Raw genomic sequence first — 7532 nt, 5'->3', positions numbered from 1 at the left:
CTTATTCTGCACTTTTCACCTGTATTAACTGCACCTGGTTGAAGTAATTACTTGTATAAAAGACACCCACACAATCAATCACACTCCACCCTACCCACCATGGCCAAGACCAAAGAGCTGTCTAAGGATACCAGCAGGTTTCTCAGCAGGATTTTTTCCTCAGCGTAATGGGATGGAAAAATCACCTTAAAAAGCCGAGGGTTCGGGGGATGCTTAGGCTTCGCCCCCACCCGAAGCTTTTACAATGTGGGCTCATGAAGGGTCTTCTTTGTTAGGTTAAATATACCAAAATCTGAAGTCCAGATGGAGGAAGAAAACATTTCTGCGCTTCAAAATGTGAGGAAACTGTCTCCAAAAACTCCACCAATTTGAGGTTGAAGCTGCAGAGGAGACCGTCATCTGGTTAAATGTCCTGAGGGTCCAGCTCACCTGTCGTCTCTGCAAACTCACACCTGCTGCTACGCTTCTAAACAAAACAAAGGCTCTTTCAACAGCAATTATTTTATTATATGAAAAAGCTTCTTCCTTATTCAAAACATTAAATGAATAAAGCATTAAACATGCCAATGAAGTCAAAGTTCAGTCAAAAAGACATCGCACAGGTATAAGAAGCCTCGCGCCTATTGTGCAGAATTTTAAAACATTCACAATCAATAGATAGTGAAGTAATTTAGTAATTAGCAATTCATATTGTAGTAATTACTCTACCCTGATTACAACATTAAAAGCAATTACATAGTCAATGAGGATGTAATTAAATGTTGAAATAACTAAATGAAAAACTGATATCATGAGGTTTATGTCACATTGAGAAATGCTTATTAAACACATTGCAGTCATTGTTACATCATTTCCTGCTGTGTTTATAATAAAAATTTAGATTTATTTATGGTGTATTTTTTCCTGGTTGAAATGCAGATATGAATGAAGGAATCTACCAGGCTTAAAAATGTACACATGACTTTCATGCTAGTTTGTCTAAAAATAAACGCCCAAGGTTCATTATATGTTAATCAAGAAATCATCTCACCTGAAACAACAACAGAAATTATGGTTTTAATTTATAGACATACAGAGATTTCTAAAGATTCTTTTTTTTTTTTTTTTTACTTAAAACTATTTTAATTATGTTTTTTAATGTAAGAAACTTTTTTACTTCAAAATGTACAGGAATCAGAAATTAATCTTGAAATAAAAAAAACCACAAGGATTTTCTTTAATAAACTGCTGTGTATAAATTGGCAGTTCTGATGTTGCTGACACACATCTGCACTGTTCTGTGTTTTGGCCTGATGCCTTGTTTCTTTTGGCTTTAAAGTAAGGCTGTAACAAAGATTTAAAAAAAAAAAAAAAACTACGGCTTTACATCACAAAATGTGGCTCTCAAAATGCAGGCAATAGTGTTTCAGAGGGTTATAAATTTAAAAATCGTTCAGGGGAAGCTGGCCCCGGTCTCCCCTAAGCTGCAGCACTGTCCATGGCTTGCTGCAGGAAAACTTTAGAGGCTGAAGGAGTACATTTCCCACAGCGCTCGGTGTGGCACACTGCAGGAGAACTTCCAATTCAATTTCAATTCATTTTCATTTATATAGCGCCAAATCACAACAGAGTTGCCTCAAGGCGCTTCACACAAGTAAGGTCTAACCTTACTAACACCCAGAGCAACAGTGGTAAGGGAAAAACTCCCTCGGAGGAAGAAACCTCAAGCAGACCAGACTCAAAGGGGCGACCCTCTGCTTGGGCCATGCTACAGACAAAAACTGCAGAACAATTCACAAAACGAATATACAGGAAATGCTGTTGGTGCACAGGACAGGAGGGTCGCCAGCACAAATACAACTCCCATCTCTGGATGGAGCTGCACCTTACACAAAGAGAAAAAACAGAATCAGGCATCAGAAAGACAAGAAATACTGTATAATTTGCCGGCATTAATCAACAAGAAAAACAGAAGAAATACTAAGGTGATCGCCGGCCACGAGCCGTAAGCATCACTAAAAGACCCAGAATTTAGGTAAAGTTGAGGCCGCGGCACACTCTGTTTACTAATAAAATTAATTACAAGAGTAAAAAGCGTAAAACAAAACTATACCAGTATGCTAGCCTTACGAAAGGGAAAATAAGTGCGTCTTAAGTCTGGACTTGAAAGTCTCCACAAAATCTGTTTTACTGAAGCAGGGAGATCACTCCACAGAACAGGGGCATGATAAGAGAAAGCTCTATGACCTGCGGACGTCTTATTTACCCTAGGGACAAAAAGTAGTCCTGCACCCTGAGAACGCAAAGCCCGGGCCGGTACATAAGGTTTAATTAGGTCAGCTAGGTAGGGAGGTGCCAATCCGTGAACAATTTTATAGACTAGTAGCAGAACCTTAAACTCTGATCTCACTGGGACAGGAAGCCAGTGAAGGGATGCCAAAATATGTGTAATGTGGTCGAACTTTCTGCTTCGTGTCAAAAGTCTGGCTGCAGCATTTTGAACTAATTGGAGAGCCCTAATTCTAGACTGCGGTAAACCAGAAAATAGAACATTGCAGTAGTCAAATCTAGAAGAGACAAATGCATGGATCAGGGTCTCAGCATCAGCCATAGACAGATAGATAGACCCATATTCTCGTACAGCCAACTTTAGCCAACTTTTTACGAGAACTTTATCAGCTGTAGGAGAACTTTTCCCATGGCTGCGCAACAATCCATACCAAAGAACCTTCATGCACTGTCCCACAGAAAAGGCACGTTATGAGGAAAAAAAAAACCCTACGGTGTGAAACAGCAGATGATTCTCTTTTCTTGCCTGCACTAACAGACGATAGTGTCCGGTAGCGACTTTAATCAGCAGAAAAGTGTGTCACGATTGACATCTTTAAATGGCTTTGACAGAGGTTGATGAAAAAAAAAGATAATTTCTCTCAAATCATTGTGGTCCCGCTGCGGGTCTACAATCAATCTAGAGAAACGATCACTTTCCTGCGTCACACCCTTGGAAACAGCGTAACACCCCAAATGCAGCATATTTTTTTCAGGGAGCAGCGAGATGCTGGCAAGAACCCTGACCAGGGACAAAACTGTAGCCCTGCACAAGGCTGGGATGGGCTACAGGACAACAGGCAAGCAGCTTGGTGAGAAGGCAACAACTGTTGGCGCAATTACTATAAAATGGAAGAAACACAAGATGACTGTCAATCTTCCTCGGTCTGGGGCTCCGTGCAAGATCTCACCTCGTGGGGTAAGGATGATTCTGAGAAAGCCCAGAACGACACGGGAGGACCTGGTCAATGACCTGAAGAGAGCTGGGAACACACTACGTCGTCATGGTTTAAAATCCTGCAGGGCAGCAAGGTCCCCCTGCTCACACCAGCACATGTCCAGGCCGGTTTGAAGTTTGCCAGTGACCATCTGGATGATCCAGAGGAGGCACTGGAGAAGGTCATATGGTCAGATGAGACCAAAATATCATGTGATTTTGGCAAACAACCTCCTTCCCTCAGTAAGAGCATTGAAGATGGGTCTCCAGAATGACAATGACGCAAAACACACATCTAGGGCAACTAAGGAGGGGCTCCATAAGAAGCATTTCAAGGTCCTGGAGTGGGCTAGCCAGTCTCCAGATCTGAACTCAATAGAAAATCTTTGGAGGGAGATGAAACTCAAAACCTGAAGATTTGAAGAAGATCTGAGGGGAGGAGTGGACCAAAATTCCTGCTGCAGTGTGCAAACTTGGTCAAGAACTACAGGAAACATCTGAATTTTGTAATTGCAAGCAAAGGTTTCTGTACCGAATGTTAGGTTCATTTTCTATTGTATCAAATACTTATTTCATGCAATAAAATGCAAATTATTAAAAAATGTGATTTTCTGGATTTTTTTTTTTTTTTTTTTTTACATTCTGTCTCTCACAGTTGAAGTGTACCTATGATAAAAATTACAGACCTTTCCATTCTTTGTAGGTGGAAAAACTTGAAAATTGACAGTGGATCAAATACTTATTTCCCCACTATATATATATATATATAAAAATAAATCCCATGCAAGTCATTTTTCATTTGTAATGTAAAAATGAGTCTATTGAGTTTTAGTTTAGTTGTGTCACATGTTGATGGTGCAACCTAACACCTGAGGTATTACGTGATTCGCTGTATGTGTATCAATTATTCCATACTTCATTATCAGCAGATGTGATTAGCTATTTATGAGTGAGGGAGCCCACTGACAGGACTTCCATCAAGAATCTGTGTGTGGTAGAAATGCATGCTGCTGAAACACTGAATGGGATATAGATCAGCACTCTGGTCCCAAACAAACTCGGCAACAACTAAATTTCACACCACATCCTACAAAATATCTTTTTAACACAATGTGACCAGAATAAAGATTTAAAAAAACTGAGTTCTGAAAAGCATCCAGTCACAGCAAAGAGTGTGTAGATGTTTGAGACTCACCGCTGTGCACTGCCTCAGGAGGCATGACTGCTTCATCCGACCGGGCCCTCCAAACTTCTTCATGTCTTTACAGAAGTGGCATTCACCGCACTCTGTCCGCATGCAGGCTTGGCAGCGCCGGCACCGCGTCCGCCTGCGCCTTGCCCCTCCACCTGCACCACCACTCAGTGCCTTAGTGCCCGACATTGCCAAACAAGTCAGCTGAAGACAGGGAGAGACAGAAATTAAGATAATATTCACAGATCCACCTAGATGTGGGGAATATACGTATACAATATAACCGTTTCACAGTATAAATTTGGCCGACGGTAGAGGTTTAGACTCCACCGACCAATCGCGATAATGCTTGTTGATGATGTCATCGTATCTTCCTCAGTGACTATGAACAACTGGAAAAGGCTGCAGTCAGTGCTTCGGTCACAGACTCCATCTCCATCTCAGTAGATTAAAACTTCTCCTTGTAAGAGTGTAAAATTATAAGCTATTTTAACCCTCTGGAGTCGCCTGACTGAATTCGGTCATGTAAACTTCACATGACCGAATTAAGCAATTGTCCCATCCTCTGTTTCAATGCATTTTAAAAGTGTGCACTTCAGGCTCTATACGAGTTTTCAAATTCTGTTGATAGGCCTGAATTATGATTATTTTCCGCAATGTTTTTTGTGAATTTTATGGTCATATTTGGTGCATGTATTTGCAGAAAGATGCAAATCGTCTAACTCGGGTGAATATCTGTCATTTTGGGCAACTGGGCGTGAACGGAGCAGCTTGGTAGAAGACAACAACTGTTATGGTTATTTATTAGAAAGTGGAAGAAACACAAGATGACTGTCAATCTCCCTCGGTCTGAGATTCCATGCAAGATCTCACTTTGTGGGGTAAGGATGATTCTGAGTAAGCTCAGAACTACACAGGAGGACCTGGTCAATGACCTGAAGAGAGCTGGGACCACAGTCACAAAGATTACATTAGTAACACATGATGCTGTCATGGTTTAAAATCCTGCAGGGCAGCAAGGTCCCCCTGCTCAAGCCAGCACATATCCAGGCCCATTTGAAGTTCACCAGTGACCATCTGGATGATCCAGAGGAAGCATGGGAGAAGGTCATGTGGTCAGATGAGACCAAAACAGAGCTTTTTGAAATCAACTCCACTTACCATGTTTAGAGGATGAGAAAAACCCCAAGAAAACCATCCCAACCCTGAAGCACGGGGGTGGAAACATCATACTCTGGGGGTGCTCTTCTGCAAAGGGGACTGGACGACTGCACCGTATTGAAGGGAGGATGGATGGGGTCATGTATTGTGAGATTTTGGCAAACAACCTCCTTCCCTCAGTAAGAGCATTGAAGATCGATCATGGCTGGGTCTTCCAGCATGACAATGACCCCAAACACACAGCCAGGGCAACTAAGGAGGGGCTCTGTAAGAAGCATTTCAAGGTCCTGGAGTGGCCTGGCCAGTCTCCAGACATGAACTCAATAGAAAATCTTTGGAGGGAGCAGAAACTCCAAACCTGAAAGATTTGGAGAAGATCTGTATGGAGTAGTGGACCAAAATCCCTGTTGCATGTGTGAAAACGTGGTCAAGAGCTACAGGAAAAGTCTGTCCTCTGTAATGGCAGACAAATGTTTCTGTACCAATTGTTAAGCTCTGTTTTTCTAGGGGGTCAAATACTTATTTTATGCAATAAAATGCAAATTAATTATTTAAAAATAATACAATGTGATTTTTTTTTTTATTCTGTCTCTCACAGTTGAAGTGTACCTACGATAAAAATTACAGACCTCTCCATTCTTTGTATGTGGGAAAACCTGCAAAACTGACAGGGGGTCAAATACTTATTTTCCCCACTGTATGCCTCTGGATGACTTGGGTGATATTGCGAGCGTATCAGTATGGGGTCAAAAGAAATGAGTTGTTTTTCTTTTTTGTGACAGTTCTCCTTTGCCTGCAGAGGATAGAGCATTTTTTTTCTACAACCAGCTCTCCTCCGTTTACAGAGGATAGAACTGTGCATCTACTATAAAACATTTAACAGGTAGGTACTTAACTGATTTGAGATTTCTTAGACGTTTGTAACTATTCAGCTTTGTTTACGTTAGCAGTCTAAAAAATTATCGGAAGATAATTAGTCCGATGACGGTTTTCAAAGCTAATCAGATAATGAAAACATTATTTTCGATAATTAGCGGTTAGCAGATTAGCGGAACTGTGCCCACCACTGTCCACAACATAAGCCAATCAGGATCATCAACCCACGTGGTGGGGTCTCTGAGGACTTTCTGGACAAAACACCACCAAAACAAAATTAGATCATTCCAATGCATAAAAATACATGTCTAACAAGTCAGACAATCAAATTAATTATATCTGGGAGTTTTTTTGTTGTTGTTGTTTTTATTTATTTAGTAGTTTGTTTTAATCAATTTAGCTTTGCTAAGGGACTATATGACCCATTCAGAAACACTTCCATTCTAATTTTTACACTATATATCGCGATATATACTGTTACTGTGAAGGGATTCAATTTATATCGTGATATGAATTTTAAGGTCATATCGCTCAGCCCTACTATCGTGTATTATTTTTTTGGCGCAGCCAACCAACAAACTTGATACTGTCTTCTTTCAGATTGGCAGTCGCTGTCACATAGCGACTGCATTTGCATCAAACAGACTTCTCGAACCTCACTGTGACTGAAAATGGTTGGCAACTATTCGCATTACTTGTCTCTTGTAGCTAAAGCAAACAAGGAGTCATGGAGTACCAAGCCATGCTTGATGGCACTGTAAACACTGCTGTCAGAGCTCCCTCTGCTGAACACACGATGTAAAGACCCTGTCACACCTTGACGATTTAGCCAGCATATGGCTACCATATTAAAAACGCTGTCATACGTCTAATTAATGCAGCTGTCACACCTTGACGATTATCCAGCGTCTGCTGACAGCCCCGTTTTGACCCAGTGGTTCTGGTCGGTACTGCATGGTGTGGTGTGCATCAGAAACAGAGTAATTTAACATTATTTAATTTTTTTAGCTTGGTGGACTAGTTTCATTGTGGACAGAATGCTGATGAGTGGACCGGCTG

This window comes from Thalassophryne amazonica, chromosome 16, assembly GCF_902500255.1.
Source record: "Thalassophryne amazonica chromosome 16, fThaAma1.1, whole genome shotgun sequence".
NCBI lineage: Eukaryota > Metazoa > Chordata > Actinopteri > Batrachoidiformes > Batrachoididae > Thalassophryne > Thalassophryne amazonica.
This window is presented reverse-complemented; position numbering follows the sequence as displayed.